Below are 18,044 nucleotides of genomic sequence, written 5' to 3'. Positions count from 1 at the left end.
CATCAGTAAAGGAAGCGTGAACTCTTTACTGGACCAGGTCAGCTAAGGAACAAAGACAGTACATCTGCAAGCTCTTCAAAGGACACATAAAGAGTACAGCCATAGCAGAGGATGGTTTCGATCCATCGACCTCTGGGTTATGGGCCCAGCACGCTACCGCTGCGCCACTCTGCTGCTGACATCTGTACAAGTACCCTGCTTTGTGCGGCTCCTTTTGAGTGTCCTCTGTTGTCAGCAAACCTCACAAGGTCACACTTTTTTCCTGATCAGGGCACCATTTTAGGTTGGGTGGATGAGGGTGGATCGAAAGCGCCAGATTAAGGTTCCTTACGCTCGGGAGGCACTGGTTGAAATCCCACAGCTGGCATTTTCCTGGTCAGCTCCATTATCCACTACTGGAATGATTTGGCAGCAAAAGGCTGTCAGATTGTGCAAGACACCTGAACACCTTAAGAAGAAGATTAAGAGAGGTCTTGTTCGAGTGAGAAGGGTTTGTTTTACCTGACTGGTTGTTGCAAACGCAACCCTGCTCAAGGTTCAACGTGACATAAAAAGGAGAAACTCCCCGTCGGGGAATCAAACCCCGCCATGACAGGCGGAGATACTGTCCACTATACTAACGAGGACTGCTGCTGAGTTGATGTGGTGTCGATTGGCCAAAGGGGAATTCAGAACAGGCTCGTGGCCCATGACCGTTTTTATGGTAGCTGGAGACTTCAACCAGTGAACTCCATCAATTTTCTGTACCGCTTATCCTCATCAAACGGTTTGTATTCCCCACCCGTTACCAGCATGGGGACATTCCAACCCAAGATGAGAACACACTGGACCACGTACACAGCCACAGATGTGGCACAGACGCAGCTTCATCCTACCCCCACATTTCGTCCAGACAGAAAAAGCAGAGGTACACCTTTGCAGCTGAAATTGCTTAGTTGGGAGAGCGTTCGACTGACTATCTGAAGGTCCCTGGTTCAATCCCAGGTTTCATCACAAAAACATGGTAAACTACAGTAAAAGTGAAACAGCACAAATACTTCTAAATATTTTGTCTTTGAACTGCTCTGCTTTCATGCATAGCTATTGTTCGCTATTTACGACCGCCTGTTAGAATAAAATGTAGATACAAGTATTATTTTGTTAGTTATCACCCTTATATCCAATTGCTTAGACAATAGAAAGTGTTTGAATGTGCTGAAGAAGGAATGTTCCTGTGACCCTGATTAGAGACCCCCAGCGACCCCCAGTTCCTGGAGGTGCCTGGATGCGCCAACAGCGACCCTGCGGATGCTCATGTTAATCCTGCAAGAATGTGTCAAGATAAGAACTCATAAAACATTAAAAGTAATTGCTCTCACATACACACACACTCACATAGACAAACAAATACAGCTCGTGCAACTGCCTTCTCCACCCCCCCTTAGAGTTGCACGACCATGTAGTAGGGACCCCCGAAAGAGAATAAAAGGAGAGTAGTGTGAACTGCATATTCAGAGTGCAGCGGCATGTCACTGGGTCTCCTCGCTGCGAGTAACTTTGAATATTGTTGTCTGTCTCTTCTGTATTTCTGTATTTAAGTGTTTTTACAAGTGTCACAGGAGTTTGAACCTGACACCGCCGGAGTATACCTATTACACGTAGTATACCTATTAGCAACAGTTATTTGTATGTTATAATTATTTGTGAAATTTATCTAACTGAGCTTCAGCCAAAGCAAAGCCAGGTAAAAACTTAATCATGTGTCCCTTTGTTCTCATAGTTGCATCTTGTTTGAACCAAATTACAAATGTGTTTTTCATAGTTTTATTTGCTTAGAGCCCAAAAAAGATTGCCCATCCAAACTTCTCCAACTGCTGCCCCAACTGGACCAGTGAAGACTGGAGGGAGGGTATTTCTGTTGGACCACAAGCGCTGGCCGACTCCAATGAAGTCCACAATTGATGATCTCCTAGATAAACACTAGCAAAGACCCCAACAGCATGCTGCATCCAACAAAATTGCACATTTCTAAATACATAAAACACAACAGTAAATTTCTCAACACATCATCTTCACTAAATACCAGCCCAGAGAAACTGCCAGAGAAAAGTGTTCTCCATCTATAGAGAGCACAGGATAAAAAGAAGAGATGAGCTGGAGGGATTTCCAAGCCTCTCCTTTCTATGAAAAGGAGAAACAAAGACGGCAAAATAAGTGAACAATATATTTATTATTCATAACTGCTTACATGTGGACTGATGGCTTAGACGGGATTTGAAAACACTGACTTCATTTCTCTGAAGTCTCTCTGCTTCTCTGACGTCTCTCTCGCATCCTGATTGGCTGGCAGCAAATGTCAACACCACACACGCGGCCCCCACTTGGCAAGCGAGAATTCTACCACTGAACCACCAATGCCACGTGGGGACACACTGTAAGAGAAAAAAATTAAACTATCAAGTGGATGAGCCTCTGCAAAGTGCCGCTGAATGACAAAACATCACAATGTCATCCTCTTTGGGTTCAAGCACTTTCTCGCGTAACGGGATCCACAACAATCATGTCAGCTGTGGATGCACCATTGACTCGTTTTTGAAGGGCAAGTGATGAAACGAGGTACGTGGGTCAGAAATCAGCTGCCAAAGTTTCACAGACCAATCAGCTAGGCACTGCTGGGATTTGAACCCAGGATTTCCTGTTTACAAGACAGGCACTTTGACCAGCTAAGCCACAGCGCCAGCCGAGCAAGTCACCCTGGCAATGCTGCCTTTACTCTTCTAGACATAAACTGCTCCAACGTTGAGACGATGCCATTTGTCGTGTGTCATTCGGTCAGCAGGGGGAGTATCCCGTATATTTGGCACCGATACAAAGGGTTTACCAATTGGGAAGAATGCAAGGGCTCTCCAAAAGAGTCCAACACAAGTGTCACACAATGGTCTAGAAATGGTCCCTGGGACTGACACAAATAACTAGGCTGTTCATCTGGACTAACTGTTAGAATAAAATGTAATTACAATTATTATAGTGTTAAGTTATCACCCTTATATCCGTTTGCTTAGACAATAGACAATAGTCTTGAGTGTTTTGAAGCAGGAACATTCCATGACGCTGACCAGCTACTCCCAACACCACTAATCTTGCAGGTGCCTGGGAATGCCAGCAGTGACCTTGAAGATGTTCCTGTTCATCATGCAAAATGTGCCAAGACAAGAACTCATGCACAAAAAGTAATTATTCTCACATACACACACACACACATAGACAACAAGTACAGCTTGTGCAACTGCTTGCTTCCCCCTCCCCTTAGAGTTGCACGACCATGTATTAGGGACCTCCTAAAGAAATAAAAAGAGAGGAGCATGAATGGCATACTCAGAGTGGAGCAGCATTGGGTATGTTGTTTCACTCTCCTCGCTGCGAGCAACTTTGAATATTGTTGTCTGTCTCTTCTGTAATTAAGTGTTTTTACAAGTGTCACAGGAGTTTGAACCTGACACTAACATAACATAATAACCACGCAGAGTGTATGAATGCCTTTTAAAAAGTGGGCTCTGGAGGGTCAGGATGGCCGAGCAGTCGAAGGCGCTGCATTCAGGTTGCAGTCTCTAATGAGGCGTGGGTTTGAGTCTGTTGTGGAAAAATTTCTATCATCCCAAGTAGGATAGAGAATGCCTGAAATAAATACATAACTCTGACAGTTTTTATTACCTTAATTTATTACCAAAACAAAGGGGCCAGACAACACACAGTATGCATGGCGGCCTGTAGGTGTCTGGCCAAGAGTGGTCTCTTGGCGGGAACTTTTACACTCCATAGCATGCAAAGGAATTATATTACAATAGAATAGAGACATTCATGTCACTCCCCCGATGCCACCCTCATGTATGGGGGTTAGTCTACACACCCATTTTCTGGCACAGTTTGTCACACCCATGCGAGGTAACCTCCTAGGGTCAACCATTTGGTGGGACCTCTTGATGTTCCCTTTCCCATGAAGGTAAGTTGGCCTGCCTCTCTGGTGTTTGTAGATGCTCTGATTTTTATGGCGACTTACAAACGATAGTGAAACAGTCTCTGCCTGGTGCCGCTGTTTGCTTGATTGCGCCACTTATTCCGGTCCGGCCGCGATTGATGTCACGAAGGTTCCTCCTCCCATTTTGTTGATGTGTCTAAATCCCAAGTTTGACTTGACACCCATAGTGTCCCCACATCATGCCATGTGTCTATTTGCCTTAAGACATGAGTAAATTAGCTTAAATGCTAACATGCTAATGGTCATCATGTTAGCACCAAGCAAGAGAGTCCTTTTTCAGTCGGGTCTAAAAGTGGGGGCAATGTGAAGCTGTGTCTGTGCCACCTACTATGTTGCTGTGTCCCTGGTCCAGTGTGTTCCCATCTTGGGTTGGAATGTCCCCATGCTGGTAACGGGTGGGGAATACAGTCCGTTGATGAGGATAAGCGGGATGGATTTCAGTGGTTAAAGTCTCCAGCTACCATGAAAACGGTCATGGGCCACAAGCCTGTTCTGATTTCCCCTTTGGCCATTCGACACCACATCAACTCAGCAGCATTCCTCGTTAGTATAGTGGACAGTATCTCCGCCTGTCACGTGGAAGACCGGGGTTCAATTCCCCGACGGGGAGTTCCTCTTTTGTATGTCACAATGTCACTCACGTTGAACCTCGAGTCGGGTTGCGGTTGCAACAACCAGTCCGGTTAAACAAACCCTTCTCATTAGAACAAAACCTTTCTTAATCTTCTTCTCAAGGTGTTCAGGTGTCTTGTACAATCTGACGGTCTTTTGCTGCCAAATCATTCCAGTCGTGGATAACGGAGCTGACCAGGAAAATGCCAGCTGTGGGATTTCAACCAGAGCCTCCTGAGCGTAAGGAACCTTAATCTGGCACCTTCGATCACTCATCCACCCAACCTAAAACGGTGCCCTGATCAGGAAAAAAAAACTGTGACCTTGTGAGGTTCACTGACAACAGAGGACACTCAAAAGGAGCCGCACGATGTTGATAAGGGAGGTCTGAATTTAATTGATTTAGTCTTGAAGAAACAGGCACTGAGACTAAACGTGCTCAGAAAATTTCTGGATCCAGATTGTCGGGCTCCCTGGAAGGAGTTTTTCCTGAAGGATCTGGGTGTATTAAATAATTTTGGTGTATTTAATCTCTGTCCGTTGCCCCCCAGCCCAGTGCTCGGGGTCTTCCCGAACTTTGTAAGGGAAGCCTTACAGGCGTGGGCCGCTTTGAGGCCTTTTGCTGTGGCAGTTCCTGGTTCATGGATTGATTTGTGTAAAATGCCTCTCCGATTCAATCCAGACCTCCTCTCTTCTCCCTCCAAAGAGAGGACAAAGATGATGGGAGAGTCGATGGAGAGAGCTGGGTGAACAGTTGTAAAGGATATTTTTTCACCTTTTGGGGATTGGAACATTGTCTTTGTCCGTAGAAAATTTGTTATGTTGAGAGTGGTGTTTAGAAGAAAATCAGTTTTGGTGTTGTTAAACTCATTTAAAGAGCACCTGTTCAGATGGTGGGGCACCCTGCTAACAGGTGGCAAACCTCCTGATGTGGGCTTCGCCCCCCTTGATTGACCCTGAAAACGTCCGATCTCAGAAGCTAAGCAGGGGCGGGCCTGGTTAGTACATGGATGGAATACAAGGACAATACAAGGGAATACAAGGGCAACAGGACAATCCCTTGGTACTTCATGGAAACGATGTGAGGTGCCTGGCTTTTAACGAGAAGTGGAAAGACTTGTGTAGCCCCTCACACAAACCATGTGTCTTCCTCCCATGCACATGTTGCCAGCTGATCCTTGACATCAGCAAAATTTTGGTTCTAGGACAATGGGGTCACCTGGCCCCATTGGTCTTTTCCAAGCAGTCACGGTGGCCGAGAGGTTAAGGCGTTGGACTCGAAATCCAATGGGGTTTCCCCGCACAGGTTGGAATCCTGTCTGTGACGCTTTGGCTGGGCATTTGTTGCCGCCATGCTGTTTACCTTGTGGTGGAGTACTGTTGGTTATGAGGGCTGGGGTGTTGTCCTTTCGCGGCCCGCGTTCTCTACAATGGTGGTCTAAATTTTGGGTAGAGGATAATGGGGTCCACTGTCACCATTGATCTGCTTCTTGCAGTCTCGGTGACCGAGAGGTTTGTTGCCACTCTGCTTTGACATGCTGTTTTCTTTACCTCTCCCCGGTCTTTCAGCGGCCTTGTCGAGGGTGTTTCACAGGTGGGTGGGTGGTGTGATGTTGGATAGGGGGGCCAGTGGGTTGTTGCCATTTTGTTGTTCCTGGAGCACATAAAGAAGAGTGGCCAGGACGGGGGGTCGAACCCATGACCTTGGCGTTACTAGCACCACACGCTGACCAACTGAGCTAACCGGGATAGCTGCAGAGAGCTGCTGGAATGACAAGGCGCTACGAAAAGCGTATCGGGCGGAGCCTCTCCGACCCACACGTCGGCTCCAAATCCCACCTCCTGGGGCTCTTCCGGCACCACTCCTCTCTCCCTGCTCCAGCAGCGGAGCGCCGGCTGACGACATTGGGAGTATCGTCCCCATGCAACTGGGAGCCAGTCGCCTTTCGTCAGCGGAGAGGAGTCACCGTCTACGCCTGTGCCTGTACTGTGGGAGTTCTACACACAATTTCCCGCTGTCCAGTTCGCCAAGCACGCTAACGCTCTTCCTCCACCAGGGATATTTCCCAGCTGCTGGCACTGCCCGCTCCAACCACACCGGCTGCGTCATCCGCTTTGGTGGGCCGACTTCAGGTGGAAGGTACGATATCCTGGGCGGGGGAAGCTTCTCCTACCACAGCATTAATTGACTCTGGGGCGGACGAGAGCTTCATTGATAGCGGACTGGTAAGTTCTCTTAACATTCCTACTGTTGAGCTTGTCCCCCACAAGAATGTCTTTGCAGAGGCACATCCACTCGACAATTTAATTTGTTCTCCGACAGTGTTTCCCAATGTGGCATTGGTGGTTCAGTGGTTGGTCGTTCGAGCCCACCCAGGGACTCTCAATTCACACATGTGTTGGACTTTGGACTCCCTTCCTTGTATGAACATTTTTCCCCATTGGTGAACTGTTTTTGTGTTGGTGCCAGATGCACTGCTGGCACTGTGGCTAAGCTGGTCAAAGTGCCTGTCTAGTAAACAGGAGATCCTGGGTTCAAATCCCAGCAGTGCCTGGGTGCTTGGTCAGTGAAACTTTGGCAGCTGATTTCTGAACCATGTACGTCTTTTTGTCACTTGCCCTTCAAGAACGAATTGACGTTGCATCCACAGCTGACGTGATTGTTGTGGATCCCATTACGCCAGAAGGTGCTTGAATCCAAAGAGTATGACATTGTGATGTGTTGTCATTCAGCACCACTTTGCAGAGGCTCATCCACTTGACAGTTGAATTTTTTTCTCTTACAGTGTGTCCCCACGTGGCATTGGTGGTTCAGTGGTAGAATTCTCACTTGCCAAGCGGGGGCCGCGCTCGTGTCGTTGACATTTGGTGCCAGCCAATCAGGATGCGACACAGACGTCAGACAAGCAAAGAGACTCGCCTGCCACGCGGGCATGATTACCATTACCATTACCATCTATCAGGGATGGCAACTGAATTAGGAATCAATGCCCGAAACCTGCCACAGGATTTCAGATAATGTTTTGATGCAGACTGGTCATGATGCCTCTGATTAATTTAATTAATTAATTAATTAAAATGAAGTAAACCATTACCTGTGAGAGGTAAGGTACACCATTGCACTAAACATTGATAGAATAGTTAGTAATGGAGTTAGTAGTGAACAACTAACAATGCTTGTGGGGATTTTTTTTGGTTTTGGACATCTTTCAGATAAATAAACATGCAAACTGACCCGGGAACATCATGGCTGTTCCTGACAAATGAACATAACAGGAGGGTTAAGATGACTACACTTCCAAAGTTCTCAGCTATGACTGAACCTCTCGCTCCTTTGTTCCCTGAGGAACTAGGTTGGCTGTGGAACTGATCAAACATCAAGAAGACCACATCAAGTGGAATCGATGCCTGCATTCTCCAAATGGTATATTATGCCTTTTTCTTGCCAAAAAAGCATTCTCAATCTCCCACATGGTACCGGATACTTGGATTAATTGCATTCTAATGATGTTTCCTAAAAACACAGGTGGTGTCAAAACTGGTGCATTAGTATAGTCCGATGAGGATGGGATTCGAACCCATGCGTGCAGAACACAATGGATTAGCAGTCCATCACCTTAACCTCTCGGTCACCTCATCTCCTTTGTGGACATGGTCTTGTTGACTCAAAATGACGCATCTTAATTAGTGTTTTGGTGTTGCAGAAATTGTGGCAGCCTTCTTGTGCAGCGGGGGGATTTAACTCAAAGGCTCGAGTTCTTGCTCTACATGCAAGAAATAGCGGGTTTGATACCCGTATTGTCGAAATGATATGTTATGGCTTTTTTTCCCAACAAAAGCGTTCTTGATCTCCGACATCGTACCTTATACTTTGATTCATTGCATGCTAATAATGTTTACTAAAATACAGGTGTGGTCAAAACTAGTGTATTTTTACATCACCACACTTCAAGTGGACAGACAATCTTGTCTTTTCAGACAATCCAATTACAAAAGCAACACACACCTGCCATGACCCTGAATCGGCCGGGGTTGCTGCGGCCACAACAAAGAGTAGGAACCACTATACGATTACGGCTGTGAGCTATGCTTTTCTGGGCAAGAACCATAAACTCAGACTTGGAGGTGCAGATTGCTCATTCCAGCTGGTTCTTTTTTGTCTGCGAGCAAAGCTTGAATTTCATGTGGGTGTTGTCCTGGCGGGAGAAACATTTTAGCTTGTGTCGGCACGGCTACCGTGACAAAAGCCCATTTTCCTTTCCAGTAAATGTGCATCAGCTGAACACTTTGCAGACCTAATGCTGTGAACATTTTCGCGAACTCAAGGTCTGGTCCTACATCCTGTGTCTGATTGTAACATGATATGCATAAGGATTCTGTATGTCACCTCCCAACAGCACTTGTCTGGTCTTAATATGTAATTGGCTGTTTGTAAAGTCAGCCCTTCACAAACTATTTGCCAACTCACAATGTAAACAGCAATTGTGCTGAAAACTGGGATTGAACCAGGGACCATTAGATAGTCAGTCCAACGCTCTCCCAACTGAGCAATTTCAGCTGCAAAGGGGTTTCTCTGCTTTTTCAGTCTGGGCTAAAAGTGGGGGTAGGGTGAAGCTGTGTCTGTGCCATGCACTATGTTGCTGTGTACCTGGTCCAGTGTGTTCTCATTTTGGGTTGGAATGTCCCCATGCTGGTAAAGAGTGGGGATTACAGTCCGTTGATGAGGATAAGCGGTACAGTGGAGTTCACTGGTTGAAGTCGCCAGGTACCATCAAAATGGTAATGGGCCACGAGGGTGTTCTGAATTCCCCTTTGGCAGAATTGGCTAAATGGCCGTACAAAAAGCACCATACTTGGAGCCTGTGGTCAATGTCAACAGTTGGGCTAATTCAGTTCCGTTGAGACGGTGATTATGTACCAAGTCAGTTACATATGTCAGTCAGGATTTGGTCGAGGTTGTTGTATGGTTTTGGCATGGATAAGGCTATGTATCTAAATTTAGGAGGAGTCCATGGTCTGTAAACATACTGAAGTACTCCCCCTGCTGTTGCGGAACTTGCGGGACCTTGCATTTCCCCACTGAGGGACGAATAAAGGCATATCTTATCTTCTACCATAGGGTAGGCTTTTGGCAAGAAGTAGGATTCTTAATCCTACTTCTTGCCATTCTTAATGCTTTGCCAAGTTCCAACATTTCCTTGGGAGCGAGTTTGATAACCTCGGGGTGGGGACATGATGTGCCAACGGGGTTGGGAGGATTCCAACTATGGTCTTTTGGTTTGAGTGTGTCATTTAATTGAGTCGAGTCAAATGTTCCCCAAGAGAGGGTGGACATGGGTGTCTGTTCAGAGGCAGTTGCAGAGTGATCATAAATCCTAAATTCATCATCATAAATTGGAAATGTCGGGTACAAAGATGTGGCCTGAGTTGGAGTTTGTAGAACTACTGATGACTGAAAGTCTCGCTCCTTCTGTTCCCTGAGAAACAAGGTTGTCTGTGGAATTGATCAAACATCAAGGTGGCCACATCGATAAAAAAGAAAAACAAAAAATTATATCTGCAGCTGAAAAAGGCCTGTTTGGCTCAGTTGGTAGCGCATGAGACTCTTACTCTCAGGGTCTTGGGTTCGAGCCCCATATTGGGCAGTTCAACTCTTTTGTTGATACATCTGAAAGATGTCTTTCCTGTGGAAAATTGTTCAAATTGCAGAAAACATTTTATTCGAAATACAAAAAAACAAACCCCCTTCTTGTATGACCACAATTCCTAACTTGGTTGGCTGTGAAATTAACGAGGGACCTTTTGCCTGTTCGGCAAACGTGACAACCACGACACTATGGAAACCTGAAGGAAGGGATTTTTAAAGGGACAGGCGAAGTCACAAAGCAGTTGCCAAACAATGAAACACGACGATGTGTCCAAAGTGGGGGCAGATTGACAATTGTCCAAATTGGCAAATATTTCTCAATTTTTTATCAATAAAGTAAATTTGATTAGAGATCAGATGATAGATGTTGACGGTAGACTGTCAGATTCTATTATAAAGAACAAGACAATGTAGGATAAACTGCGTAGTTTTCAATTTAAGAGGGTAAGTGTAGATGAGGTAGGAAAACTGTTGCATTCCATTAAAAGCGATGAGCCATGTGGTATTTATAATTTGGTTGGGAGGTTACTGAGGGCGGCAGCAAAGTTGATTCAGGAGCCGATATGCCATATCTTCAATTTAATTATTGAGAATGGTGTTTACCCACAGTCCCGGAAGATCGCAAAGGTGCTAGGTCGAAAAGGTTTACTTAAACAAGTTATTCCTTGTGTGCTATTGTAGTCTCTGTCACGCAATTGGTCAGCGCGTTTGGCTGCTAACTGAGAGGTTGGTGGTTCGAGCCCACCCAGGGACTCTCAATTCACACGTGTTGGACTTTGGACTCCCTACCTTGTATGAACATTTTTCCCCATTGGCGAACTGTTTTTGTGTTGGTGCCAGATGCACAGCTGGCGCTGAATGGCGTTTACCCACAGTCCTGGAAGATGGCAATGTTGCTTGGTCGAAAGGGGTTACTTAAACACGTTATTCCTTGTGTGCACGGTCATCTCCTTGGCCTTCTCGGTTTTGAGGATGAAGGAGCAGAAATCTTCTGGCATACTGTACTGTACAGTACTGTACTGTACTTGACCACAGAAGGAGGATAAAGGAAGTAGGTTTAACATTTCAGGGAAGGGGCCTACCTTCAAAGCCTGAACAGGGACTTGAACCCTGGACCCTCAGATTAAAAGTCTGATGCTCTACCAACTGAGCTATCCAGGCCTTTGTTGGCTCAGGACAACTCACAACGTAAAATCTTCTGGCATACTGTACTTGACCTTGCAGAGATGAGCGCTTCTTCTCTGGCTCTCAACAAAGGCGTTCGCATCTTTCCCCTCTCCTCCCTATCCCTCATCTTCCCTTCTTCTTTTGCGTTCATCAAAGAGTAAAGCTGGTGTCCTGGTTTGCAATGCCTCGATTGTTACACCAGAAGGTGCGAGTCCCATCCAAAACAAAGGGCATGCTGAACAGAAGTTGGCAGGGTGTGAGTCTCTGCGGCGCAATCGGTCAGCGCGCTCGGCTGTTAACCGGGAGGCTGGTGGTTCGAGCCCACCCAGGGAAGTTCTCTGGAAGCATCAGTGTCACTGTTCATTCATGTTTGCGCTCCACTCTCGCACAGCACTTGTGTGGGTCCCAATTGGCAAACTGTGTGTCAATGACTTTTCAAAAGCACATTACAGCTTCCATGGTCCAACACATTTGATCAGAAGTTAGGTTGATCAAGTCGCAGATTTCAGTTTGTTTCTGCAAAGGTCTGGTGAAACACAGAAGCTCTGCATGAAAATATTAGCTTTTGCAAAAGCGCCAGCCAGGATTATAGATTAAGAGATGACGGAATGCTTTTACGTTAAAAGGAATCAAGTCAAACCCCATCAACTGGTAAGCAGCGGCCCGTAAGAGAAGACACTGTATACTGTTGTGATTTTTTGACAGACATGTCTAGTAAACAGGAGATCCTGTGTTCAAATCCCAGCAGTGCCTTCTCTGTGTTTCATCAGCTCCTTTGCTGTTATTTAAAAGAAATGTTGTTCTTGTTCTGTTGAATAAATACCCATCATTTCTGATGTCATATGTAGTATACATGTCACATGTACTGAAATGCTCCTACAAAGACAATACCCTTGTGTATTTGGACATTTGCAGGTTTAAGAAAACAGACCACTTTGGCCAAATATCTTCTGGACAAAAGAGTGGTCAGACAAGACAAAGTTTGAGCCAGTCACCTGAACATTAGACTTTTGATCTGAGTGTCCGGGATTCAAGTCCCTGTTCAGGTGACCAGTGATAGGGTCTGAGGTCCACTTGCAAACGCCTCCTTTTTGCCCACAAAATACAAAGGCAACAGGACAATCCCTTGGTACTTTATGGAAACGATGTGAGGTGCCTGGCTTTTAACTAGAAGTGGAAAGACTTGTGTAGCCCCTCACACAAACCATGTGTCTTCCTCCCATGCACATGTTGCCAGCTGATCCTTGACATCAGCAAAATTTTGGTTCTAGGACAATGGGGTCACCTGCCCCCATTGGTCTTTTCCAAGCGGTCACAGTGGCCGAGAGGTTAAGGCGTTGGACTTGAAATCCAATGGGGTTTCCCTGCACAGGTTCGAATCCTGTCTGTGACGCTTTGGTTGGTATTGTTGGTTATGAGGGCCGGGATGTTGTCCTTTCGCGGTCTGCATTCTCTACACTGGTGGTCTGAATTTTGGGTAGAGGATAATGGGGTCCACTGTCCCCATTGATCTGATTCTTGCAGTCTCGGTGGCCGAGAGGTTTGTTGCCACTCTGCTTTTGACATGCTGTTTTCAGCGGCCTTGTCGAGGGTGTTTCACAGGTGGGTGGTGTGATGTTGGATATGGGGGCCAGTGGGATGTCGCCGTTTTGTTGTTCCTGGAGCACATAAAGAATAGTGGCCAGTACGGGGGGTCGAACCCATGACCGTGGCGTTATTAGCACCACACGCTGACCAACTGAGCTAACCGGGATAGCAGCAGAGAGCTGCTGGAATAACGAGGCGCTACGAAACGCGTATCGGGCGGAGCCGCTCCGACCCACACGTCGGCTCCAAATCCCACCTCCCGGGGCTCTTCCGGCACAACTCCTCCCTCCCTGCTCCAGCAGTGGAGCGCCGTCTGACGACATCGGGAGTGTCGTCCCCAGTGGTTCGGTGGTAGAATTCTCACTTGCCAAGCGGGAGGCCCGAGTCCGATTCCCGGCCAATGCAGTATATCTCAGCTTATACCTTTCTTTATAGCTCATGTTGAAAAAGTACAAAGGCTCTTTTCCTGCGAAAGGGCAGAATTCAGAATGACACCTGAAACGTAACAGACTGGACCACCTGAGAGTTAAGGTGGTTGGTGGTTCGAGCCCACCCAGGGACTCTCAATTCACGCATGTGTTGGACTTTGGACTCCCTCCCTTGTATGAACATTTTTCCCCATTGGCGAACTGTTTTTGTGTTGGTGCCAGATGCACTGCTGGCGCTGTGGCTAAGCTGGTCAAAGTGCCTGTCTCGTAAACAGGAGATCCTGGGTTCAAATCGCAGCAGTGCCTGAGTGCTTGGTCAGTGAAACTTTGGCAGATGATTTCTGAACCATGTACTTCTTTTTGTCACTTGCCCTTCAAGAACGAATTGACGTTGCATCCACAGCTGACGTGATTGTTGTGGATCCCATTACGCCAGAAGGTGCTTGAATCCAAAGAGTATGACATTGTGATGTGTTGTCATTCAGCGCCACTTTGCAGAGGCTCATCCACTTGACAGTTGAATTTTTTTCTTTTACAGTGTGTCCCCACGTGGCATTGGTGGTTCGGTGGTAGAATTCTCACTTGCCAAGCGGGGGCCGCGCGCGTGTTGTTGACATTTGCTGCCAGCCAATCAGGATGCGACACAGATGTCAGACAAGCAAAGAGACTCGCCTGCCACGCGGGCATGATTACCATTACCATTACCATCTATCAGGGATGGCAACTGAATTAGGAATCAATGCCAGAAACCTGCCACAGGATTTCAGACAATGTTTTGATGCAGACTGGCCATGATGCCTTTGATTAATTAAATCAATTAATCATTCATTCATTCATTTTCTACCGCTTTTTCCTCACGAGGGTCGCGGGGGATGCTGGAGCCTATCCCAGCTGTCTTCCAGTCGCCAGCCAATCTCAGGGCACATATAGACACACTCACATTCATACCTATGGACAATTTGGAGTCACCAATTAACCTAGCATGTTTTTGGAATGTGGGAGGAAACCGGAGTACCCGGAGAAAACCCACGCATGCACAGGGAGAACATGCAAACTCCACACAGAGATGGCCGAGGGTGGAATTGAACCCTGGTCTCCTTGCTGTGAGGTCTGCGCACTAACCACTAGACCGCTGTGCCATTAATTAATCAATTAAAATTAATTAAACCATTACCTGTGAGAGGTAAGGTACACCATTGCACTAAACATTGATAGAATAGTTAGTAATGGAGTTAGCAGTGAACAACTAACAATGCTTGTGGGGATTTTTTTTGGTTTTGGACATCTTTCAGATAAATAAGCATGCAAACTGACCCGGGAACATCATGGCTGTTCCTGACAAATGAACATAACGGGAGGGTTAAGATGACTACACTTCCAAAGTTCTCAGCTATGACTGAACCTCTCGCTCCTTTGTTCCCTGAGAAACTAGGTTGGCTGTGGAATTGATCAAAGAAGACCACATCAATTAAATTAAAAAGTGATATCTTGGCCGAAAAAGGCCCGGTTAGCTCAGTCGGGAGAGCATGAGACTCTTAATCTCAGGGTCGTGGGTTCGAGCCCCACATTGGGCGGTTCAGCTCTTTTGGTGATACAGACCTGGTAGACCCAAATGAGTAGTGAGGGTGTGCTGGGAACATCTGGCAGAGTCTCCCGTTCGTCGAGTCTTCAACTCTCACCTCTGGCAGAGCTTCACCTGCATCCCGGGTGAGGACCCGGGATATTGAGTCCGAATGGGCCATATTCTGTGCCTTCATTGCTGAGGCGGTTGACCGGAGCTGCGGCCGCAAGGCGGTCGGTGCCAGTCGTGGCGGCAGGCAGCGAACCCGATGGTGGACACCAGAGGTCAGGGCCGCCGTCAAGCTGAAGAAGGAGTCCTATCAAGCATTGATGGCTTGTGGGACTCCGGAAGCAGCTGACAGGTACTGTCAGGCCAAACGGTTCGCGGCTTCGGCGCTTGTCCAGGCAAAAACTCGGGTGTGGGAGGAATCCGGTGAGGCCATGGAGTACGACTTTCGGTCGGCCTCGAAGGGGTTCTGGCAAACCGTCCGGCGCCTCCGAAAAGGGAAGCAGTGCCCAGTCCACACTGTTTACAGTGGAGACGGGGCCTGCTGACCTCGACTGGGGATTTGTATTGGTGAAGTAGGTGCAGACACATCGATTAAAAAATGGAAATACAAAATATACAGATTGCAGTATACATATATGTACGCAGTCTGTTTTTTGTTTGTTATTCCGGAAGTGCAGTCTGATTGTTTTTCCTAAGAGTCCAAACTGAGCGTTAATTTAACGCATATAGAGTGTCAAAGTGGCAGGGTGAGGCAGAGGTGGGGTGTGAACAGTGTCAGGGGGGGGGCTTCCGGGCCTTGTTGATGAGGCTGACAGCAGACGGGAAGAAACTGTTCTTGTGGCGTGAGGTTTTGGTCCTGATGGACCGCAGCCTCCTCTCAAAGAGACTGTGTCCGGGGTAAAAAAAAAAAAAAAAACTAGCAAGACAGCCTCAAGGTCCAAAAGTGTTAAGGCAGTCCCATAGTGTCCCCACATCATGCCATGTGTCTATTTGCCTTGAGACATGAGTAAATTAGCTTAAATGCTAACATGCTAATGGTCATCATGTTAGCACCAAGAAAGAGAGTCCTTTTTCAGTCGGGTCTAAAAGTGGGGGCAATGTGAAGCTGTGTCTGTGCCACCTACTATGTTGCTGTGTCCCTGGTCCAGTGTGTTCCCATCTTGGGTTGGAATGTCCCCATGCTTGTAACGGGTGGGGAATACAGTCCGTTGATGAGGATAAGCGGGATGGATTTCAGTGGTTAAAGTCTCCAGCTACCATGAAAACGGTCATGGGCCACAAGCCTGTTCTGAATTCCCCTTTGGCCAATCGACACCACATCAGCTCAGCAGCAGTCCTTATTAGTATAGTGGACAGTATCTCCCCCTGTCACGTGGAAGACCGGGGTTCGATTCCCCGAAGGGGAGTTCCTCTTTTGTATGTCACAATGTCACGTTGAACCTCGAGTCGGGTTGCGGTTGCAACAACCAGTCCGGTTAAACAAACCCTTCTCATTAGAACAAAACCTTTCTTAATCTTCTTCTCAAGGTGTTCAGGTGTCTTGTACAATCTGATGGTCTTTTGCTGCCAAATCATTCCAGTCGTGGATAACGGAGCTGACCAGGAAAATGCCAGCTGTGGGATTTCAACCAGAGCCTCCTGAGCGTAAGGAACCTTAATCTGGCGCCTTCGATCACTCATCCACCCAACCTAAAACGGTGCCCTGATCAGGAAAAAAAACACTGAGACTAAACGTGCTCAGAAAATTTCTGGATCCAGATTGTCGGGCTCCCTGGAAGGAGTTTTTCCTGAAGAATCTGGGTGTATTAAATAATTTTGGTGTGTTTAATCTTTGTCTGTTGCCCCCCAGCCCAGTGCTCGGGGTCCTCCCGAACTTTGTAAGGGAAGCCTTACAGGCGTGGGCCGCTTTGAGGCCTTTTGCTGTGGCAATTCCTGGTTCATGGATTGATTTGTGTAAAATGCCTCTCCGATTCAATCCAGACCTCCTCTCTTCTCCCTCCAAAGAGAGGACAAAGATGATGGGAGAGTCGATGGAGAGAGCTGGGTGAACAGTTGTAAAGGATATTTTTTCACCTTTTGGGGATTGGAACATTGACTTTGTCCGTAGAAAATTTGTTATGTCGAGAGTGGTGTTTAGAAGAAAATCAGTTTTGGTGTTGTTAAACTCATTTAAAGAGCACCTGTTCAGATGGTGGGGCACCCTGCTAACAGGTGGCAAACCTCCTGATGTGGGCTTCGCCCCCCTTGATTGACCCTGAAAACGTCCGATCTCAGAAGCTAAGCAGGGGCGGGCCTGGTTAGTACATGGATGGAATACAAGGACAATACAAGGGAATACAAGGGCAACAGGACAATCCCTTGGTACTTCATGGAAACGATGTGAGGTGCCTTTTAACTAGAATTGGAAAGACTTGTGTAGCCCCTCACACAAACCATGTGTCTTCCTCCCATGCACATGTTGCCAGCTGATCCTTGACATCAGCAAAATTTTGGTTCTAGGACAATGGGGTCCCCTGCCCCCCTTGGTCTTTTCCAAGCGGTAACAGTGGCCGAGAGGTTAAGGCGTTGGACTCGAAATCCAATGGGGTTTCCCCGCACAGGTTCAAATCCTGTCTGTGACGCTTTGGTTGGTACTGTTGGTTATGAGGGCCGGGGTGTTGTCCTTTCGCGGTCTGCATTCTCTACACTGGTGGTCTGAATTTTGGGTAGAGGATAATGGGGTCCACTGTCCCCATTGATCTGCTTCTTGCAGTCTCGGTGGACGAGAGGTTTGTTGCCACTCTGCTTTTGATCCAGATGGCTGTGGATCAAGCGGGGAGATCCGTGGAGAACAAAAGCTACTTAGACACAAGCCGGGACTGATCAACCCGGCTGGGTCACCTGGGCGAGGGTGTCTGTTGTGAGACCCGAAACACCCAGTGAACCCAGGATACAACACTGATGATGTGTCTAAGTTGCACCGAAAGTGTATGTTAGAACTAGTCGACCTGGCTAAGCCAGTGACCTCCGGGAATAGGC

General features: G+C 47.1%; 11 non-coding genes across 11 annotated transcripts; 7 read left to right on the top strand and 4 right to left on the bottom strand.

Moving 5' to 3' along the window:
* Nucleotides 1-2,643: 2,643 nt before the first annotated feature.
* On the bottom strand, nt 2,644-2,717 carry trnat-ugu (transfer RNA threonine (anticodon UGU)). The gene has a single exon. It is a non-coding gene; the product is annotated as a tRNA-Thr (tRNA).
* A 1,836-nt stretch (nt 2,718-4,553) lies between these two features.
* Nucleotides 4,554-4,625, top strand: trnad-guc (transfer RNA aspartic acid (anticodon GUC)). Its single transcript has one exon. It is a non-coding gene; the product is annotated as a tRNA-Asp (tRNA).
* A 1,247-nt stretch (nt 4,626-5,872) lies between these two features.
* Nucleotides 5,873-5,954, top strand: trnas-cga (transfer RNA serine (anticodon CGA)). Its single transcript has one exon. It is a non-coding gene; the product is annotated as a tRNA-Ser (tRNA).
* Nucleotides 5,955-7,107: 1,153 nt separating this feature from the next.
* On the top strand, nt 7,108-7,181 carry trnat-agu (transfer RNA threonine (anticodon AGU)). The gene has a single exon. It is a non-coding gene; the product is annotated as a tRNA-Thr (tRNA).
* A 1,003-nt stretch (nt 7,182-8,184) lies between these two features.
* Nucleotides 8,185-8,266, bottom strand: trnas-gcu (transfer RNA serine (anticodon GCU)). Its single transcript has one exon. It is a non-coding gene; the product is annotated as a tRNA-Ser (tRNA).
* Nucleotides 8,267-9,112: 846 nt separating this feature from the next.
* Nucleotides 9,113-9,185, bottom strand: trnav-gac (transfer RNA valine (anticodon GAC)). The gene has a single exon. It is a non-coding gene; the product is annotated as a tRNA-Val (tRNA).
* Nucleotides 9,186-11,362: 2,177 nt separating this feature from the next.
* Nucleotides 11,363-11,435, bottom strand: trnak-uuu (transfer RNA lysine (anticodon UUU)). Its single transcript has one exon. It is a non-coding gene; the product is annotated as a tRNA-Lys (tRNA).
* Nucleotides 11,436-12,752: 1,317 nt separating this feature from the next.
* On the top strand, nt 12,753-12,834 carry trnas-uga (transfer RNA serine (anticodon UGA)). Its single transcript has one exon. It is a non-coding gene; the product is annotated as a tRNA-Ser (tRNA).
* Nucleotides 12,835-13,688: 854 nt separating this feature from the next.
* Nucleotides 13,689-13,762, top strand: trnat-cgu (transfer RNA threonine (anticodon CGU)). The gene has a single exon. It is a non-coding gene; the product is annotated as a tRNA-Thr (tRNA).
* Nucleotides 13,763-14,957: 1,195 nt separating this feature from the next.
* On the top strand, nt 14,958-15,030 carry trnak-cuu (transfer RNA lysine (anticodon CUU)). Its single transcript has one exon. It is a non-coding gene; the product is annotated as a tRNA-Lys (tRNA).
* A 2,535-nt stretch (nt 15,031-17,565) lies between these two features.
* Nucleotides 17,566-17,647, top strand: trnas-cga (transfer RNA serine (anticodon CGA)). Its single transcript has one exon. It is a non-coding gene; the product is annotated as a tRNA-Ser (tRNA).
* Nucleotides 17,648-18,044: the final 397 nt, after the last annotated feature.

The sequence above is a fragment of the Doryrhamphus excisus genome, unplaced genomic scaffold (assembly GCF_037039965.1).
Source record: "Doryrhamphus excisus strain RoL-2023G ecotype Guam unplaced genomic scaffold, RoL_Dexc_Guam_v1.1 HiC_scaffold_24, whole genome shotgun sequence".
NCBI classification, from domain to species: domain Eukaryota; kingdom Metazoa; phylum Chordata; class Actinopteri; order Syngnathiformes; family Syngnathidae; genus Doryrhamphus; species Doryrhamphus excisus.
This window is presented reverse-complemented; position numbering and strand designations above follow the sequence as displayed.